This window comes from Bufo gargarizans, chromosome 1 (assembly GCF_014858855.1).
Source record: "Bufo gargarizans isolate SCDJY-AF-19 chromosome 1, ASM1485885v1, whole genome shotgun sequence".
NCBI classification, from domain to species: Eukaryota; Metazoa; Chordata; class Amphibia; order Anura; family Bufonidae; genus Bufo; species Bufo gargarizans.
Genome location: NC_058080.1, coordinates 608,018,797 through 608,041,427, shown reverse-complemented (window position 1 = coordinate 608,041,427; position 22,631 = coordinate 608,018,797).

The following is a 22,631-nucleotide window of genomic DNA, read 5'->3' as shown; positions in this document are numbered from 1 at the left end:
ATTTTGTGAGGACAGCAGTGTGGCAGCAGCCCCCGCAAACACCCACCCTTCCTTCCTTTATTTTTATTTTTTGGCTGCTGTTTGCCTGGGTTAGGTGGGGGTCCCCAAGTGTTTCTTAGTGTTGGTGTTAGGCTGGGGGGTTGCAAGTGGATTATGGATGGTCCGGCAGTGATTGGAGGGTAAGCTTTGTCATAGCGGCCTGGGGCGGTGGTGGGTCCTTGGAGTTGGTGGTTATTGTGGCTCTGGCGTGGTGGGGAGGGAGCCAAAGGAGGCTCTGGACTCCCCAGGTACTGGTTTAAGGTGTGATATGGCGGGTAGCGGCCCAAGTTGGTTGCCCTTGGTTACCGTTTCCTGCCTCTGAGCTGGCGTTTATCGGCTAGAGATAATATAACTGAGGGTGAGGCCAGTTATCCGTCATTTATGGGGCTCCAAGGACCCTCCCCGTGTTGGCATTCATGGGTTCTTGGTAAGGTTTTAGGATGGGGCCTTCAGGTGGGAAGGCCAAGGGTTAAGTTATGTATTTATGATATTTATTTGTATTTATGTTATTAATAAAAGGCTGCTGTGGCCATATAATCCACTTGTTGAGTCTGTCATTATTGGAGGAGGGAGTGGAGTTTAAGGGGTAAGCGACTCGACAATACGCCGGTCAGGTATATAACACCCCGCTTCAGTCAGTTATATTTATTTTTTCCAATACGGTTTGTCACTGTGTGTAGCAGAGGGAATGCAGTAAAACAGCAAACAAATGCTGCAGTACCAAACTACACTATAAAGAAAGCATATTGGTATAAAACACCCCGCTTCAATCACTTGTTTTGGGGGGCGACTGGTATATCACACCAGTTATAATTATTTTTTCCAATACCGTTTGTCACTGTGTGTAGCAGAGGGAACGCAGCAAAACAGCAAAAACAAATGCTGCAGTACCCAAATACACTATAAAGAAAGTATATTGGTATATAACACCCCGCTTCAATCACTTGTTTTGAGGCGCGACTGGTATATAACACCAGTTATAATTATTTTTTCCAATACCATTTGTCACTGTGTGTAGCAGAGAGAACGCAGCAAAACAGCAAACAAATGCTGCAGTACCCAAATACACTATAAAGTAAGTATATTGGTATATAACGTCCCACTTCAATCACTTATTTTGGGGGCTGACTGGTATATCACACCAGTTATAATTATTTTTTCCAATACCATTTGTCACTGTGTGTAGCAGAGGGAACGCATCAAAACAGCAAACAAATGCTGCAGTACCCAAATACACTATAAAGCAAGGCCGTTTGAAGGAATTTGGGGGCCCCAAGCAAAATAGACATGGAGGCCCCCCCCTCCACGCCCTCCCCACCTTACGCACGCAAAGCCTACAGGAACCACAGTATAGCCATACAATTTAATTACACCCACACTTTATATAAATAAAAAAGGAGGTTTACAGTGCAAATACTGCTGTTGCATTTAATGTGCATGAAATTTGAACATTTTCAACAAATGAACATTTGCAAAAAACACCACTGTACCATACAATCCAATATACATTAAAAAAGTGCACAATAACTAAATCCAACATACTTAAAACATACACATTAACATTTTTCAGTTCTTACAAACCTGTGTCCTTCTCTACCTCCTCTACCGAGCTCTCCTCCTCTATCTCCTGGCTCTCACTCAGTCCGGCCGGGAACCGCGTGGTACAGGTCAGGAGATTCAGTTTCCTGTTCCTGGCCGCGGCCGGACTAAAAGGATGTGAGCACTCACTCAGTGTACACTTCCTATCAGTCCGGCCGGGAACAGGAAACTGAATCACCTGTTCCTGTACCGCGCGGTACCCGGCCGGACTGAGTGACAGCCAGGAGGTAGAGGAGGAGAGCTCGGCCACGCTACAGAGCAGCAGTCAGCACAGCCAGGGCCGGTGCAAGGATTTTTGCCGCCCCCCCCCCCCCCCAGCCTTATCAGATGATCTGCCCATATCATGTTCCACCCCTTTCTCAGCTTTTAAATTAAAAGAACTGCTATGTTTCCCTTAGGGTTAATCCAGCTTCTTGTAGCTGTCTCTTTTTGCGGAACGGAATTGCGGACCCATACATTTCTATGACCCGGATCCGCAATTCCGATCCTGAAAAAAATAGAACATGTCCTATTCTTGTCTGCAATAGCGGACAAGAATAGGCATATTCTTAGTGCCGGCAATGTGCGGTCCGCAAAATGCGGAACGCACATTGCCGCTGTCCGTGTTTTGTGGATGCGCAAAACACACACGGATGTGTGAATGGACCCTAAAAATTTGTTTCCAATGTAGTATTAATAACTAAACAATTACATAATAAACACATTGCATTGTCTGCTTACCACCAGGACAATAAGATGATCTGGTCTCTGGCTCTTGGTCTGGCTCTGGGGACTCCATTGTCACTCTGTTCTCCCCCCTCCCTCCTTTGTCACTCTCATTCCCCCCTCCCTTGTCACTCTCATTATTTCCCCCCTCCCTTGTCACTGTCATTATCCCCCCCCTTGTCACTCTCATTATTTCCCCCCTCCCTTGTCACTCTCATTATCCCCCCCCCCTTGTCACTCTCATTATTCCCCCCTCCCTTGTCACTCTCATTATCCCCCCTCCCTTGTCACTCTCATTATCCCCCCTCCCTTGTCACTCTCATTATCCCCCCTCCCTTGTCACTCTCATTATCCCCCCTCCCTTGTCACTCTCATTATTTCCCCCCCTCCCTTGTCACTCTCATTATCCCCCCTCCCTTGTCACTCATTATTCCCCCCCTCCCTTGTCACTGTCATTATCCCCCCTCCCTTGTCACTCTCATTATTTCCCCCCTCCCTTGTCACTCTCATTATCCCCCCTCCCTTGTCACTCTCATTATTCCACCCACCCCTCCCTTGTCACTCTCATTATCATCCCCCTCCCTTGTCACTCTCATTATTTCCCCCCTCCCTTGTCACTCTCATTATTCCCCCCCTCCCTTGTCACTCTCATTATTCCCCCCCTCCCTTGTCACTCTCATTATTCCCCCCCTTCCTTTGTCACTCTCATTATCCCCCCCTCCCTTGTCACTCTCATTATTTCCCCCCTCCCTTGTCACTCTCATTATTCCCCCCCTCCCTTGTCACTCTCATTATTTACCCCCTCCCTTGTCACTCTCATTATCCCCCCTCCCTTGTCACTCTCATTATTCCACCCCCCCTCCCTTGTCACTCTCATTATCCCCCCCCTCCCTTGTCACTCTCATTATCCCCCCCTTCCCTTGTCACTCTCATTATTCCACCCCCTCTTTTGTCATTCTCATTATTCCCCCCCCCCCCCCGTCACTCTCATTCTCTCTCCCCACCTCTAGTGTAGCGTGGCCGAGCTCTGTTCGGTCCGCGGTACAGAAGCATTTGTTTCCTGTACCCGGCCGGATGGCAGGAAGTGCACACTAAGTGAGCACTTCCTGTCAGTCCGGCCGGGTACAGGAAACAAAAGCTCCTGTACCGCGGACCGAACAGAGCTCGGCCACGCTACATTAACAACAGCATAGAGCGAACACAGCTCGGGAGGTAACCAGGAGTGCTGCAGCCGCCTGAGGCTCTCTATAGAGCGCTCAGGCGGCTGCAGCCTTAAAGGAAGCAAAACAAGCACCGGCTCTGCTTGGGGCCCTGGGCCAGCTCGGGGCCCCAAGCAATTGCTTGTTTTGCCTGTCTGTTAGCGACGGGCCTGCTATAAAGTAAGTATATTGGTATATAACACCCCACTTGAAGCACTTATTTTGGGGGCTGACTGGTATATCACACCAGTTATAATTATTTTTTACAATACCGTTTGTCACTGTGTGTAGCAGAGGAAATGCAGCAAAACAGCAAACAGATGCTGCAGTACCCAAATACACTATAAAGAAAGTATATTGGTATACATCAACCCGCTTAAAACAGTTGTTTTGGGGAGCGACTGGTATATCACACCAGTTATAATTATTTTTCCCAATACCATTTTTTTTGCTGTGTGTAGCAGAGGGAACGCAGCAAAACAGCAAACAAATGCTGCAGTACCCAAATGCACTATATAGAAATTATATTATTGGTATATAACACCCCGCTTCTATCAGTTTTTTTGGGGGGCAACTGGTATATCACACCAGTTATAATTATTTTTTGTAATTGCGTTTGTCACTCTGTGTAGCTGCTGTATCGCAGCAGAACCGCTCACCACCACTGCTGCACTATACAAATCTACTATAATATGCTTTCTATGCTAGAACGTATATTATAAGTGTATTACACACCTCTGTACTTCACACCTATCAATAGTACACCTATACCAGTCCTTAAAAGGACTTTTGTTGACCTATTAGCTAGTGATTTGTGTCCCTAACAGCCTGTCCCTGCTCCACACAGCAACCTCTCCCTACACTGACAAAAGACTGAATGTAAAATGGCGGCCAGATCAGGTCTATTTATAAGGTAGGGAGTATGTCCATGTGCTGAAACTTTTCAATTGGCTGTCCTGTAACACCTGAAGGATGTGTCATAGTTCAAAGTTCTTTACAATGTAAAAGAATATGGCGGGCGCGAATATCGCCATATGTTTGCATGTTTGGCAAATCGCGAACACGCAAAATTCGCTGCGAACCGACTGCCGGGCGAACAGCAAGGCCATCTCTAGTTGCGACCACCCTGCAATCCATGTATGCACACTATAAGAAAAAGTACTGGTCTCTCTAGTGGATGGGACCACTGGAGTGTGCATAGGCCAGCGTTTCTTCGCATCGTGTTTTTTTATAGTGTTTTTTCAGACTTAAAAATGACGATTAAATGTATGTTTTCTGTACTGGTGTTGACATGCTGTAGCATTACACTCCTTCCATAGGCAGGGTACTTACATTACCACTGAATACTGTACATCCGGTACCATTACCCTCCTTCCACAGGCAGAGGAATGCCACTACCACTGGATACAGTACACCCCGTTGCATTACCATACTTACATAGGTGGAATACTTGCGTTATCACTGGATGCGATACATCCTGTTGCATTAACCCATTCCACAGGTGGAGTAATATCGCCACCACTCGCCACTGTATATCCTGTTGCAGAATATTTGCACTACCATCTCACCACCTTCTTCCACAGGTGAAGTTATCTCTCCCACATGTGAATACTGTGACTACTACGCCACACTAAAATGGTGCTACTAGCACCGGATGTGATAACTCCTTTCATATTCCTCCCCTTCTACAGGCTGAGTAATGGCACTACCACTGGATACCGTATATACAGACCCTACATAAGACAATCCTTCAAAAAATTGAAAAAATATAGCTCTCAGAAAATGGCAACACAAAAACAAGATATTTTTCTTTTCAAATGCTTTTACTGTGTGAAACTTAATAAATAATAAAAATAATAGACACATTGGGTGTTGCTGCATCTGTAACAATCTGCTCTATAAGAATATCACATGATATGCCCCCTCAGGTGAATGCTATAAAAAAATAAAAATAAAAGCAGTGCCAAAGCAGCCATTTTTTGTCACCGTGATCCACGAAAAGAGTAATATCAAGTGATCAAAAAGTCATATGTACTCCAAAATAGTACCAATAAAACCGACATCTCATCCCACAAAAAATGAGATCCAGCCTAAGACAATAAAAATGGCTCTCAGAATATGGCAACACAAAAACAAAATTTTATGCTATTCAAAAATGCTTTTACTGTGTAAAAATGAACAAAAAAATAAAATAATAGACACGTTGGGTATCACCAGGTCTCTAACAACCTCCTGTATGAAAATATCACATGATATGCCCCCTGAGGTGCATGCTTTAAAATTTTTAATAGAAACTGTGCCAAAACTGTCATTATTTGGTCAACTTGCTTCACAAAAAGTGTAATACCAAGTGATAAGTTGTATGTACTCCAAAAATTGTACCAATCAAACCATCCCATCCCGCAAAAAATGAGGACCTACCTAAGACAATTGCCAGACAATTGCCAGAAAAATAAAAAAGATATGGCTCTCAGAAAAAGGCAACACAAGAACAAGGTTTTATTCTGTTCAAAAATGCTTTTAGGGTCCATTCACACGTCCGTTATGACACTCCGTTTCCGTTCCGATTTAAAAAGTTTTTTCGGATCCATTAATTTCAATTGCCTCTGCAAAAATGCGGACACCAATCATAGTGCTCTCCGAATCACGGAATCCGTTCCGTTTTCCTATTTTCGAGTATGCGGATCCTGAAAAAAAATTAAGCTTGTCCTACTTTCTGTCTGTTTTTCGGGTCCGTTGTCCATTCAAGTCAATGGATCCGCATAAATGCGGATGACATGCACAAAACCATCCGAATGTCATCCAATTTTGCGGATCCGTTGACAGGAAAATAGATGGAAAGCAAAAAAACTGAATAACGGAAACACAGAACGGATTCGGAAGCACTTTAGTAATAAAACGGAAGGTTGTACTGAAAAACTGATCCGCAAAAAAAAGGAACGTTTATCTGGAAAGGTAAAAATACTGACGTGTGAATGGATCCTTACTGTGTAAAACTTAACAAAAATAAAAAAAATAGACACATTGGGTATCGTCGTGTTTGTAACAGCCTGCTCTATAATAATATCACAATATATATGTTGTAAAGTGAATGCTGTAAAAATAAAATAAATGAAAACTATGCCATAATAGTCATTTGTTTGTCGCTAGTATTGATCGAGCACCAAAGTGCTCGGGTGTTCATGTTAAGCACCTCGGGATACTCGGGTGCTCTACCAAGCACCCGAGCACAATGGAAGTCATTGGGAGAACCAGAGCATTAAACCAGGCACCCCCTGCTCTGAAGAGGGGAGAGTGTCTGGTTCATAGTAAAAGGTCAGAAATTGATGGAAATCCACCTAAATGGTTCAGGAACAGCATAGGGAGGATGTCTGGATGCATCTTGGACTCCCAGGTTGCTGCTGGGGACGATGTTGTCCGAGTAGTATGCCACATTCTTTCTTGTATATTTACTTTTATATAAAGTGCAAGTGCTTCCAAAAACAACAAGGAATAGGCACTCCGATACAACCTGTATATCACATAATGGAGGGCCTAATTAACATTGTGATACAATTGTTCAGGTAGTGGGACTCCTATACTCATAAAACCTATGCACAGTAAAAGGGCTTCAAAAAAGGATATGTGAGGGCCTGATGGTGAGCTGACCCTATAAAAGATTGTGGGTAAGGGCCTGCTGGTGAGTAGTGTTGAGCGGGAGGTGCCATATTCGATTTCACGATATTTCGCAAATATTCGAATGAATATTCATCTTATATTCGTCAAAATCGAATATTCGGCATTTTTGTATTTATCGCGATTAATATGTGATTTAATCATTCGGATTTTGCGATTTTTAAGCTTAGAATTAGAAGTTATAAATTATAACTTCTAATTGCCTTATAACTTAATAATAAGGCAACTTTCCTATTCTTTAATCTTGGAGATCTAGAATTAACACAAATATAGCGTTATATTCTATGTCTTTATATTAATAAAAGAATCAGGATAGCAAAGTACCGTATTTTTCGCCGTATAAGACGCACCGGCGTATAAGACGCACCTAGGTTTTTGGGGAGGAAAATAAGAAAAAAAATATTTTTAACCAAAAGGTGTGCTGTGGGTTTGGAACTAGGTGGTCTGTGGATGGCACTATTACTGGGGATCTGTGGATGACGGACACTGTTATGGGGGGATCTGTGCATGACGGACACTGTTATGGGGGGATCTGTAGATGACGGACACTGTTATGGGGGGATCTGTGGATGACTGACACTGTTATGGGGGGATCTGTGGATGACTGACACTGTTATGGGGGGAACTGTGGATGACTGACACTGTTATGGGGGGAACTGTGGATGACTGACACTGTTATGGGGGGAACTGTGGATGACTGACACTGTTATGGGGGGAACTGTGGATGACTGACACTGTTATGGGGGGAACTGTGGATGACTGACACTGTTATGGGGGGAACTGTGGATGACTGACACTGTTATGGGGGGAACTGTGGATGACGGACACTGTTATGGGGGGATCTGTGGCTTTCACTGTTACAGGGGGATCTGTGGCTGGCACTGTTACAGGGGGGGGGGGGGGATCTGTGGATGGCACTGTTATACATGTGTCATCCACAGACCCTCCCAGCCCATAACTGTGCCATCCACAGATCCCCCGCCGCTCCAGTATACTAATATAATATGTCTTATTCAATTAATAGTTATTAAATATGCCTCTTTATTCCTAAAAGTACCTTAAATCCTAATCACTTCAGTACAATGCCGGCAGGCCGGGCAGCCGGCGCGGCGCGTCACTCACTGACGTCACTTGCCTGCGCCGCCTGCTTCATTCATAAAGTAGGTGGCGCAGGCACGTGACATCAGGGAGTTACGCTGCCGCCCGCCCGGCCTGCATTGTACGGATGCGCTTAGGATTTAAGGTACTATTAGGCATAAAGGGGTATATTTAATAACCATTCATTGAATATGACATATTTTATTAGTACACCGGAGCGGCGGGGCGGGCCTTTAGTACAGTGACTGCACCGCCCCGCCGCTATTGCTGGCCCCAGCTCCTCCTCCCAGTCCCTCCCCGAGTCCTCGCTCGCTTTACATCGCTGCCAGCGATGTAAAACTGACTGCATTCGCCGTATAAGACGCAGGGGCATTTCTCCCCCATTTTGGGGGAAGAAAAAGTGCGTCTTATACGGCGAAAAATACGGTATTCTTTATTCTACATCAACGAAGATAGCGAAGTATTCTACAATGTAGAATACTTTGCTATCTTCGTTGATGTAGAATACTTTGCTATCTTCGCTGATGTAGAATACTTCGCTATCTTCGTTGATGTAGAATACTTCGCTATCTTCGTTGATGTAGAATCGACATAAACGAAGATAGAAAATGTATTCTACATCTTCCTCAATTTAAGTTATTATCGCATTATGCAACAATGACTACGTCATTATCGAGTAAGGCAATTTATCTCCCTATGTTTAATGCTCCACAAAACGAATATAGTACTATATCTAAGAATAGTGGATTATAAATGTTGGATTCGCACTGCGGTTAATAATAATAGCAAATATCGCATTGCGATTACAAATTAGCACTGCTAGATTCCATATTCGTTAACTTCGTTAATTCTAGCAAGCTGACCGATTCCATTAGAGACCCAGCAGCAGCTTCAAGTTAAAATCGCAATGAGATTAATATAACTTGAATTAATCGCATTGGGATTTCAACTTAGACCTGGTTTACTAAATTACTTTCAATTAGCGAGGATGACGAATATATTTATTAGTCAAAACAAAATATTTTCCATCTTCGCTAAGTCAAGAAAGCCAACCATTGTAAACCAGGTACAAGTTAAAATCGTGATACGATTCATTCAAGTTATATTATTCTCATTGCGATTGCAACTTGATTTTCAAATCCGACAGTACATTCTAGCATGGAGGCGTTCCCATGGTGATGGGGATGCTCCATGCGCACGGGAATTAGATAGAGGAGGCAACGGGCACTGACTTGAGTGTGCAGGGAGCAGGGAATCATCTCTTAAAAGTACTGCCTTTTGAAAAGCTAGGGTAACAAAAAAAAACAACGAATATTCGAAATAACGAATATATAGCACTATATTGAAAATATTCGGGTGAGCTGGCCCCACCTAAAAGATTGTAGGTGAGGGCCTGCTGGTGAGCTGACCCTCTAAAACATTATTTGCGATGGCCTGAAGGTGAGCTGACCCTCTACAACATTAGGAGCGAGGGCAGACTAATAGGCATGTTGATATGATGGAAGAGGAGAAGGAGGAGGATGAGAAAAGGAAGATTGAACCATATACCCTTTTTTGTGGTGGAAGAGGTGCATGGGAATACAGTGTATTCAGTACATTATAAAAAACATATTTAAAGTGCCTTTATGTTCGGCTGCTTTCCTCTGGTGGAGTAGAGAAGTCAGGGGCAATCCAGGCCTTGTTCATTTTTATAAGAGTCAACCTATCATCATTTTCCATTGACAGGCGGATGCGCTTATCAGTTATTATGCCCCCAGCAGCACTAAATACCCACTCTGACAAAACACTGGCAGCAGGGCACGCCAGCACCTCCGAGGCATAGAGCGCCAGTTCGTACCACATGTCCAGCTTGGACACCCAGTAGTTGTAAGGCACAGAGGGATCATTGAGGACGCTAACACGGTCTGCTACGTACTCCTTCACGATTCAATTTTTTTTCCCTCCTTGTGACACTAGGCCGCGCATCAGGGTGAGGGTGCTGGCGGGGTGTCATGAAACTGTCCCAGGCTTTGGAGAGTGTTGCCCTGCCTCTGTTTGAACTGCTGTGTGTTCCCCTTGTCTCCACTCCTTGGTTGCACAAGGAACTACGTACTCTGCCACCACCATTGTCAGCTGGAAATTTTTGGAGCAATTTTTCCACAAGAACCTTCTGGTATTGAACCATTTTGCAAGTCCTCTCCACCACAGGAAGGGTGAACAACCAGTAATCAGTGTTGTCCAAAATACGTAAAACGCGTAGTTCACGAGCAAGGCAGCCTAACATAAAGCCAGCCATGTGTGCCAGAGTCCCAACAGGGAAGACTTTGCTGTCATCATCAGGAGAATGACTCTCAACCTCCTTATCCACGCTGAACAGATGGAATTAAACTTCCATAGGTACTACCCTCTGCAGCGGAGACAACCGTCTACTGCTTCTCGTCCTCCTCCTCATTATCATCCAATTTGCGCTCAGAAGATGAACTGAGGGTGGTCTGGCTATCACCCAGTGTAATGTCTTCCCTCATTTTCACCTCTTCCACATGCAAAGCGTCGGCCTTAATTGTGATCAGCGAGCGTTTGAGTAGACACAGAAGTGGTATGGTAACTCTAATAATAGCGTTATTGCCATCTGTGTTGATTCCTCAAAGTTTCTTAAAACCTCACAGAGGTCAGACATCCATGCCCACTCGTCGCTTGTGAAGAGTGTAAGCTGACTGTAAAGGCGACGACCATGTTGCAGCTTGTATTCCACTACTGCTCACAAAGGTTGGCAAACATGTGGAATGTCGAGTTCCAGCGCGCGCTCACGTTGCACAACAGTCAGTGAGCTGGCAATTGTAAGCTCTGCTGCAGTGTTGACAGACCGGCGGAAGCTTTCGATGACTTGCGGAAATGGGCACGCGGCGCTCGTTCACCAGTAGCTCAGGAAAATTGGGGTAGATTTTGAGAAACTGCTGAACCTTTAAGTTGAAGACAGTGTGCTGTTTGTCACCTAAGCAGATCAGCATAAGTACAGCCTGTTGTCATTTCCCCACTGCAGTGCTACACTGCTTCCAGCTACCGGCTGATTGGTGCTGCAAAAGGATAATTCTGAGGTAGAAGTGGAGGAGGCAGAGGAGGAGAAGTGGGGGTTGGAGCCACTAACGTAGGTGCTGGCGGAAACCCTGATCGACGTAGGGCCTGCAATTCTTGGCATCGGTAGCACTTGTGCCATCAAACGGTACGACTCGCTCCCAGCCTCCACAAGGTTCACCCAGTGTGCCGTCAGGGAAATGTAGAATCTCTGGCCGAAAGCACTTGTCCATGTGTCAGTGGTTAAGTGAACCTTCTCAGTAACTGCGTTCGTCAGGGCACGGGTGATGTTACGGGACACCGTGAAAAATAGTGGCGGCTGGAGACTGTGTAACATTTCCGGGCCGGTAATTTGGAAAGTTGTGCATTTAGTGCTATGGTCTGTGGGTGGGTTTCTGGCTATTTGCGCTTGCATTAAAATGCCTTTGGAAAGGACATTTGTAGGCTGCGCTGGGACACGGAAGTTGATGTAGTTGCTGATGGTGCTTGCAAAGGTCCAGGTGAAGGGTGGGAGGCATCCGGGCCTGCGCCTTTAACAGGAGATTGGCCAGCATGTAACACATGGGAAGAGGAGGCAGTGGCGTGACCAGCAAACACAGATTGTGGACCCAGTCGTTTGGCCCACCTATCACGGTGCTTTGATGCCATGCTGCGGATCATGATGGTGGTGGTGAGGTTGCTAGTGTTCCCGCCCCTGCTCATTTTTGTATGGCACAGGTTGCAAATTACAATTATTTTATAGTTCGCATTTTCCTCAAAAAAGCACCAGACTGCGGAACACCTACCCCTTGGCAAGGGAGATTTCTGCAAGGGTGTGCTCCGGGGAGCAGTTGCGGGCCTGTTTGGTGTGGCTCGCCTTCTCCCTTTTGCCACCCCACTGCCTCTTCCATCGTGTTTCTGTGCTGCGGATCCCTCCCCCTCTATACTTTTGTCCTCCCTCGGCTTGCCACCCTCCTAGGTTGGGTCAGCGACTTCATCGTCCACCACCGCCTCTTCCACTTCCTTACTCTGCTTATCTTCCTTAATTGTTGACCTAGCAACAACCTCAATTATTGACAACTGTATCTCATCATCATCATCAACCTCTTGAGACAGTAATTGCCATTGACTTATTGGCAACTGTTTCTCACTATCATCATCCACCTCGTGAAACACTAATTGCCATTCCCCACCGTCATCATCTTGTGACTGTGAATGCTCAAGAGTTTCGAAATCAGGACACAAGATCTCATGTCCCTCTTCAAGCGGGCTTGTCGTGAGGCCCAAATGAAGGAATGACACTGAAAAGAGCTCCTTGGAACACCCGAGTGAGGGATCACTTGTTTGGCAAGACTCTTCATCGTGGGAGGAAGGAGGATCAGGGTGAGGATTGTGTTGACCAGACTTTTTGCTACTAAGACTGGACTTGGTGGAAGACAGGGAGGTGCTTAATCGACTGGAAGCATTATCTGCCTACAATCCAACCGACTACCTGGCCGCACTGGTCTGACTTCGAGAGCGTTGTCCTGCACCACCCTAAAAACTAGGACATGAAGCTAGGTATCGTAGATTAGTGTGCTTCTTTTGCTCTGGGAGCAGGCACAGTTTCAACGCACCCAGGGCCACTGCCTCTGCATGCACCATCAGCATCACAGCCACTTTCCTGTTACTTACTGTTCGCATTCTTCATATTAAATGTTATACTGTATATGCTTGAAAGTATGTCACACATACAATTTGTAAGTGTATGCGCAAAAAAAATTAGAAAGGTATTTTGGATGTGGAAACGTCACACAGGCAATATACTGCAGATAATGTCGCTGATGTCAGCAGCGGCTAATAAAAATTACAGTGAATGTCACAGGTATTTGAGATATGGAAACGTCATACAGGAGATATACCGCAGATAATGTCACTGATGTCACCAGTGGCTAATAAGAAATTACAGGGGATGTCACAGGTATTTGAGATATGGAAACGTCACACAGGAGATATACCGCAGATAATGTCACTGATGTCACCAGCGGCTAATAAAAAATTACAGGAAATGTCACAGGTATTTTGGATGTGGAAACATTACACAGGAAAAATATCGCAGATAATGTCGCTGATGTCACCAGCGACTAATAAAAAATTACAGGGAATGTCACAGGTATTTGAGATATAGAAACGTCACACAGGAGAAATGCCACAGATAATGTTGCTGATGTCACCAGCGGCTAATATAAAATTACAGGGAATGTCACAGGTATTTTGGATGTGGAAATGTTACGCAGGAGAACTACTGCAGATAATGTCGCTGATGTCACCAGCGGCTAATAAAAAATTACAGGGAATGTCACAGGTATTTGGGATGTGAAAACGTCACACAGGAGATATACCACAGATAATGTCGCTGATGTAAACAGAGGTTAATAAAAAATGACAGGGAATGTCACAGGTATTTTGGATGTGGAAACGTTACACAGGAGAAATACCGCAGATAATGTCGCTAATGTCACCAGCGGCTAATAAAAAATTACAGGGAATGTCACAGGTATTTGGGATGTGGAAACGTCACACAGGAGATATACCACAGATAATGTCACTGATGTTACACAGGAGAAATACCGCAGATAATGTCACTGATGTCACCAGCGGCTAATAAAAAATTACAGGGAATTTCATAGGTATTTGAGATGTGGAAACTACACACAGGAGATATGCCACAGATAATGTCGCTGATGTCAGTAGCGGCTAATAAAAAATTACAGGAAATTACACAGGTATTTTGGATGTGGAAACGTTACACAGGAGAAATACCGCATATAATGTCGCTGATGTCACCAGCGGCTAATTAAAAATTACAGGGAATGTCACAGGTATTTGAGATGTGGAAACATCACACATAAGATATACCACAGATGATGTCGCTGATGTTAATAGCGGCTAATAAAAAAATACAGGGAATGTCATAGGTATTTGGGACGTGGAAACGTCACACAGGAGAAATACCGCAGATAATGTCGCTGATGTCACCAGCAGCTAATCAAAAATTACAGGGAATGTCACAGGTATTTGGGATGAGGAAATGTCACACAAGAGATATACCGCAGATAATGTCTCTGATTTCACCAGCTGCTGATAAAAAATTACAGGGAATGTCACAGGTATTTGGGATGTGGAAACTTTACACAGGAGGAATGCCACAGATAATGTTGCTGATGTCACCAGCAGCTAATAAAAAATTACAGGGAATTTCACAGTTATTTGGGATGTGGATAAGTCACACAGGAAAAATACTGCAGATAATGTCGCTGATGTCACCAGCGGCTAAAAAAAAAATTACATGGAATGTCAAAGGTATTTGGGATGTGGAAACGTCACACAGGAGAAATACCGCAGATAATGTAGCTGAAGTCGCCAGCGGCTAATAAAAAATTACAGGGAATTTCACAGGTATTTGAGATGTGGAAACGTCACATAGGATATTCCGTATACCGCAGATAATGTTGCTGATATCACAAGTGGCTAATAAAAAATTGCAGGAAATGTCACAGGTATTTGGGGTGTGAAAATGTTACACAGGAGAAATACCACAGATAATGTCGCTGATATCACCAGCGGCTAATAAAAAATTATAACGAATGTCACAGGTATTTGAGATGTGGAAACGTCACAAAGGAGAAATACTGCAGATAATGTCACTGATGTCACCAGCGGCAAATAAAAAATTATAGGGAATGTCACAGGTATTTGGGATGTGGAAACATTACACAGGAGAAATACCGCAGATAATGTTGCTGATGTAAGCAGCGGCTAATATAACATTACAGGGAATGTCACAGGTATTTTGGCTGTAGAAACATTACACAGGAGAAATACTGCCGATAATGTTGCTGTAATCACCAGCAGCTAATAAAAAATTACAGGGAATGTCACAGGTATTTGGGATGTGGAAACATCACACATAAGATATACCACAGATGATGTCGCTGATGTTAATAGCGGCTAATAAAAAAATACAGGGAATGTCATAGGTATTTGGGACGTGGAAACGTCACACAGGAGAAATACCGCAGATAATGTCGCTGATGTCACCAGCAGCTAATCAAAAATTACAGGGAATGTCACAGGTATTTGGGATGAGGAAATGTCACACAAGAGATATACCGCAGATAATGTCTCTGATTTCACCAGCTGCTGATAAAAAATTACAGGGAATGTCACAGGTATTTGGGATGTGGAAACTTTACACAGGAGGAATGCCACAGATAATGTTGCTGATGTCACCAGCAGCTAATAAAAAATTACAGGGAATTTCACAGTTATTTGGGATGTGGATAAGTCACACAGGAAAAATACTGCAGATAATGTCGCTGATGTCACCAGCGGCTAAAAAAAAATTACATGGAATGTCAAAGGTATTTGGGATGTGGAAACGTCACACAGGAGAAATACCGCAGATAATGTAGCTGAAGTCGCCAGCGGCTAATAAAAAATTACAGGGAATTTCACAGGTATTTGAGATGTGGAAACGTCACATAGGATATTCCGTATACCGCAGATAATGTTGCTGATATCACAAGTGGCTAATAAAAAATTGCAGGAAATGTCACAGGTATTTGGGGTGTGAAAATGTTACACAGGAGAAATACCACAGATAATGTCGCTGATATCACCAGCGGCTAATAAAAAATTATAACGAATGTCACAGGTATTTGAGATGTGGAAACGTCACAAAGGAGAAATACTGCAGATAATGTCACTGATGTCACCAGCGGCAAATAAAAAATTATAGGGAATGTCACAGGTATTTGGGATGTGGAAACATTACACAGGAGAAATACCGCAGATAATGTTGCTGATGTAAGCAGCGGCTAATATAACATTACAGGGAATGTCACAGGTATTTTGGCTGTAGAAACATTACACAGGAGAAATACTGCCGATAATGTTGCTGTAATCACCAGCAGCTAATAAAAAATTACAGGGAATGTCACAGGTATTTGGGATGTGGAAACATTACACAGGAGAAATACCACAGATAATGTCGCTGATGTCACCAGCAGCTAATAAAAAATTTCAGGGAATGTCACAGGTATTTGGGTTTAGGAAACGTCACAAAGGAGATGTACCCCATGTAATGTCAATTGTCCGCAGCGGACACTGTCTACGGAAAAAGTACTCTGGATGTCACAGATATTTTTGGGATGCGCACACGTTACACAGGAGATGTAGCGCAGATAATGTCGCTGTCTGCAGTGGCTTACTTTTGCACGCTATTTAGCGCAGGATCCGCTAAAAACAGATATTGCTGCCACACACAACAGTCCTTAAAAGGATTTTTGGGTCTGTAAAGTTTTAGCAATTTACCGCAAGTTGCACTAAAAATATATATTTTTCTGCTGCCACACACAACAATAGTCCTTAAAAGGACTTTTGGGTCTCTGACAAGATTTAAAAATTCACTTCCTACACTATCTTTCCCTTCTTCAGAACAGCTCTCCCTGAATAGTACTGAGCCTAACACGTGTCATCGGGTGCTATATAGCACCCGATGACGCGTTCCGGCCAGCCAATCACTGTAATGCCAGTAACCAACATGGCTACAGCATTATAGTGAAGGGCAGCACTCACCTGCACGTTCATTGGCTACGTAGCAGCCAACAAATGTGCGGGTAGGATACTCAAGCATTGCGCTCGAGCACATGCAGTATTCGGCCGAATACTGCCATGTGCCGAGCATCGAGATGCTCAAGCCGAACTGGTGTTCGGCTGAGCATGCTCAATGAACACTATTTGTCACCTCGCCTTATAAAATGCATAATATCAAGTGATCAAAAAATCATATAGCCCCAAAATGGTACCAATGAAAACGTCACCTCATCCTACAAAACATGAATCTCCACATCCACATAAGACAATCACTCAAAAAATAAAAACCAATGGCACCCATAAACCAATCCATCAAAATCTGTGCTGCAAAAGCCATATGGCGCTCCTTCCTTTCTGAATCTTGCCATGTGCCCCCACAGCAGTTTACCACCACATATGGAGTCTTGCCTTATTCAGGAGAAAATGGGTAAAAAAATTATGGGGTGCTTTTTGTCCTGTTACCCTTTGTGAAAATAAAAGATTTGGGGCTAAAAGTAATATTTAATTGGAAGAAATGAAACTTTTTTTTTTCACAGCCAAGTGTTTAAAAATTAAGTGCACCCCTGAATATATTCTTTGAGGGTGTAGTTTCCAAAATGGGGTTACTTTTTAAGGTTCTTCACTGTAGGGGTAAGTTAGGGTCTCTTCAAATACAAAATGGTGCCCAAAAAACATTCTAGCCAAATCTACCTTTAAAACCCATATGGCGCTCCTTTCCTTCTGTCCACTGCCATGTGCGCCTACAGCAGTTTACCACCATATACAGAGTATTTTTGTAAACTGCAGAATCAGCGTAATGTATATTGAGGTTTCCGAGATAAGTCAGGGACAGGACTCATCTCAGGTTAATTTGCATATGTATCAAATCGTTTTTTTTAAACACAATAAAAGCACACAGAGCTATGGGGACTGGGTATTGCGGATGTGCTAGTGGCCATCTAGCAACCCATGTCCTCAGCTGTATACACAAAATCCTGGTGACAGGTTCCCTTTAAGCACACTGTTAAAAATACACAGAAACTGATGGAGCTATAGCTATGAATTTTCAATATTGTGTACCTAATACGGAGTTCCTGGGTTTCCAAAGTAATTATTTGTACTTACTCTTTATAGCCAGCAAGGTTTGTTCTATGCTCTGTGCTTAGTTCTGATAGACAAAAACTTTTTTTTTTAGAAAATAGTGGATTTAGCAAATTGTATTATAATGATCTAGGAATGAAGCATTATACTGTACAATTTTTGACCATAATATTGAAACCCTGCATATACAAATTAACATTACACTGAACAGTTTTGTTGCTCAAGTAAGTATATATTTTTTTATTTGGATTTCTCTAGGCCCAAAAAACAGAAGTGAGAGAGCAATGTGAGCGAAAGTGATATATGGAAATTGATTTTTGGAAAGGCCAGGTGGGATCATCTACATTTTCACATTCAATTTGACTTATCAACATTTGACTTAACCTCATTCAGGTGTCAGGTGCCTTTCCTTCTTTTTAATGTACTGTATAATTTTCTGCATTAGAATCCAGTATATATTTAGAAATATTGAATGCAGCACTAATGTAAAGAGCCACATTGCATTCTAAATAAGCCAAATCAATTTTTGGAAAATGTTAAGAATGATCGTCACTAGTGTTGAGCAAATTTATGTTGAAGTGAAGATTTGTCACAAATCTGAATTTCCTGACGCTTCATGGCAACGAATCAAATTTTTTCTAAAATGAACATGTTACAAGATGAAAGTAAGAAGCCTGAGCATGAGGGATCATCCATAATTCTGTGCAGCCAGCCAATCAGCAGATAGCCAGCCCCTATGATGTCATAACCCTATAAAAAGCCTCATCCTGCCCGGTCTCCACCATTTTACCGTGAACTTAGTTCAGGAGTAGATGTGAAAGGCGCTAGGAAGAGTGGTTAAGAAATACTTTATTTGTAAAATTTTACTTTGGAACTGTTCAGGGAACAGCACAGTGACAGTGTAGATCATAGGGAGACTTTATTCACCCTATAAGGAGAACATAGGGAGAGTGCCCCCCTTAGTTTAAAGGTGAGCAATTCTATATGAAGGATGGCCTTATGCCTATCCCATGCATGCTTAAACTCCTTCACTATATTTGCAGCTACCACTTATGCAGGAAGGCTATTCCATGCATCCACTACTCTCTCAGCAAAGTAATACTTCCTGATATTACTTTTAAACCTTTCATTTAAAACTATATCCTCTGGTAGCAGTTTTTCTTCTTTTAAATATTCTCTCCTTTTTTACCTTGTTGATTCCCTTTATGTATTTAAAAGTTTCTATCATATCCCCTCTGTCTCGTCTTTCTTCCAAGTTATACATGTTAAGGTCCTTTAATCTTTCCTGGTAAGTTTTGTCCTGCAATCCATGTACTAGTTTAGTATCTCTTCTCTGAACTCTCTCCAAAGTATCAATATCCTTCTGGAGATATGTTCTCTAGTACTGCGCACAATACTCTGTAGAGCGGCATGAGCACCTCCCTCTTTCTACTGGTAATGCCTCTCCCTATACACCCAAGCATTCTGCTAGCATTTCCTGCTGCTCTTTGACATTGCCTACCTTTAAGTCTTCTGAAATAATGACCCCTAAATCCTATTCCTCAGATACTGAGGTTAGGACTGTATCACTGATTTTATATTCTGCTCATGGGTTTTTATTCGCCAGGTGCATTATCTTGCACTTATCAACATTAAATTTTGCCAGATTTTTGACCATTCCTCTAGTTTTCCTAAATCCTTTTCCATTTTGTGTATCCCTCCAGGAACATCAACCCTGTTACAAATCTTTGTGTCATCAGCAAAAAGACACACCTTACCATCGAGGCCTTCTGCAATTTCGCTGATAAAGATATTAAACAATATGGGTCCCAGAACAGATCCCTCAGGTACCCCACTGGTAACAAGACCATGGTCTGAATATACTCCATTGACTACAACCCTCTGTTGTCTGTCCCTCAGTCACTGCTTAATCCATTTAACAATATGGGAGTCCAAGCACAAAGACTGCAATTTGTTGATAAGCCTTCTATGTGGGACAGTAACAAAAGCCTTACTAAAGTCTAGATAAGCAATGTCTCCTGCACCTCTGCCATCTATTATTTTAGTCCCCCATTAAAAAAAAAGATTAGTTAGACATGATCTCCCTGAAGTAAACCCATGCTGTTTTTCATCTTTCAATCCATGGGATTTTAGATGTTCCACAACCCTCTCCTTAAGTATGGCTTCCATTAATTTACCCACTATTGATATCAGGCTTACTGGCCTATAGTTGCCCAATTCCTCCCTACTACCTTTCTTGTGAATGGGCACAACATTTGCGAATTTCCAATCTTTTGGGATGACTCCTGTTACCAGTGATTGGTTAAATAAATCTGTTAATTGTTTTGCTAGTTCACCGCTAAGCTCTTTTAATAGCTTCGGGTGTATCCCATCAGGCCCCTGTGACTTATTTGTATTAATTTTAGACAGCTGACTTAGAACCTCTTCCTCTGTAAAGACACATGCATCAAAGGATTCATTAGTCTTCATCCCTAACCGAGGTTCTTTTCCTTAATTTTCGTTTGTGAAAACTGAACAGAAGTATTCATTGAGGCAGTCAGCTAGTTCTTAATCTTCTTCCATATACCTTCCTTCTTTTGTTTTTAATTTGGTAATTCCTTGTTTTAGTTTCCTTTTTTCATTTATGTATCTGAAGAATGTCTTATCGCCTTTTTTCACTGACTGAGCAAATTTTTCTTCTGCCTGTGCTTTAGAAGCTCTTATAACTTGCTTGGCCTCTCTCTGCCTAATCTAATAAATTTGCCTGTCATCCAGTCACCTTGATGCACTAATTGGGGTTCCCACAGATATTGTGCTGGCCACATTGTTTTATACATATATAATTCTGTAAGAAGATGAATGTATTCCTGGCCAAGTTGCTGGTACTATAGTCCATACCTCTCCATGTGGTTGACTTGCACTTTCAGAGAACTGATGGCTAAGCCAAGTTGGAGAGTCCCAAGCCATTATTACTTCTCTAAAAAAAAAAGCTGTACCAGCTCTGCATACAGATGGCCTTAATTCTCCTGCACAATGTCTTGATGAACTTGGGAATTCATTTTTCCTTTGATGATAGCAATCTGTCCAGGCCCTGATGCAGCAAAGCAGCCCCAACCCATGATGCCCCCACCACCATACTTCACAGTTGGGATGAGGTTTTTATGTTGGTGTGCTGTGCCTCTTTTTCTCCACACATAGTGTTGTGTGTTTCTTCCAAACAACTCAACTTTGGTTTCATCTGTCGACAGAATATTTTGCCAGTACTGCTGTGGAACATCCAGGTGCTCTTGTGCAAACTGTAAATGTGCAGCAATGTTTTTTTGGGACAGCAGTGGCTTCCTTTGTGGTATCCCCCCATGAAATCCATTCTTGCTTAGTATTTTACGTATCGTAGATTCGCTAACAGGGATGTTAGCATATGCCAGAGACTTTTGTAAGTTTTAGCTGACACTCTAGGATTCTTCTGCACCTCATTGAGCAGTCTGCACTGTGCTCTTGCAGTCATCTTTACAGGATGGCCACTTCTAGGGAGAGTAGCAGCAGTGCTGAACTTTCTCCATTTATAGACAATTTGTCTTACCGTGGACTGATGAACAGCAAGGCTTTTGGAGATACTTTTATAACCATTTCCAGCTTTATGCAAGTCAACAATTCTTAATCGTAGGTCTCCTGAGAGCTCTTTTGTGCGAGGCATCATTCACATCAGGCAATGTCACGGGTGAAGTTGCAGATAGCTGGAAATTATAAATAAACAAACGACTGGCTTGATCTCAAACTAAGGAGCATATAGGTGAGCCCTTTAAAACCCTAAGAGCTCTCCCTGACTACTATGTACATGCAAGGGTCTCAATGGTAGACGATTGCATGCCCACGTACCTAAGACTGTGTGACACCTGAAAACCCTGTAATAGTGAGGGGATACGATGACCGGCTCCCTGCACTTAATACGAACGGAGTCAGGGTCACCTAGAATCAAGCCAGCAAGGAAACACAATAAAGGAAAAGACTTAACTGAGCAAACAGCAGCAGCAGCCTCCAGCAGTGAACACTTCATCCAGGAAGTAGTATAAACCGCAAAGTGAGGCAGTATCATAGGGAATATAAAGGAAGACGATTAGTCTAAATAAGTGACACTTGGCAGAAGGAAAGGAGATGACAAAGTGAAACCAAAACAAAGAACGTCATACAAGAGGTAGAGAAGAACGTCTGTCAGACCTTCTCACAGAACTGGCGGTGACAGTACCCCTCCCTCTGAGGGTGGACTCCGGACACTCAGAGCCCACCTTCTCAGGATGAGACCTATGGAAAACCCTGATGGGACGAGTGGCCTTAATGTCTGCCACTGGGACCCACATCCTCTCCTCAGGACCATAACCCTCCCAATGAACGAGGTACTGAAGAGAACCGCAGATAATGCGAGAATCCACAATCCTAGAGACCTGAAATTAAAGATTACCATCAACACAAATCGGAGGAGGAGGCAAAGAGGAGGGTACAGTGGGTTGGATATAAGGTTTTAATAGGGACCTATGAAAAACATTATGGATCTTCCAAGTCTGAGGAAGATCAAGACGGAAGGCAACGAGATTG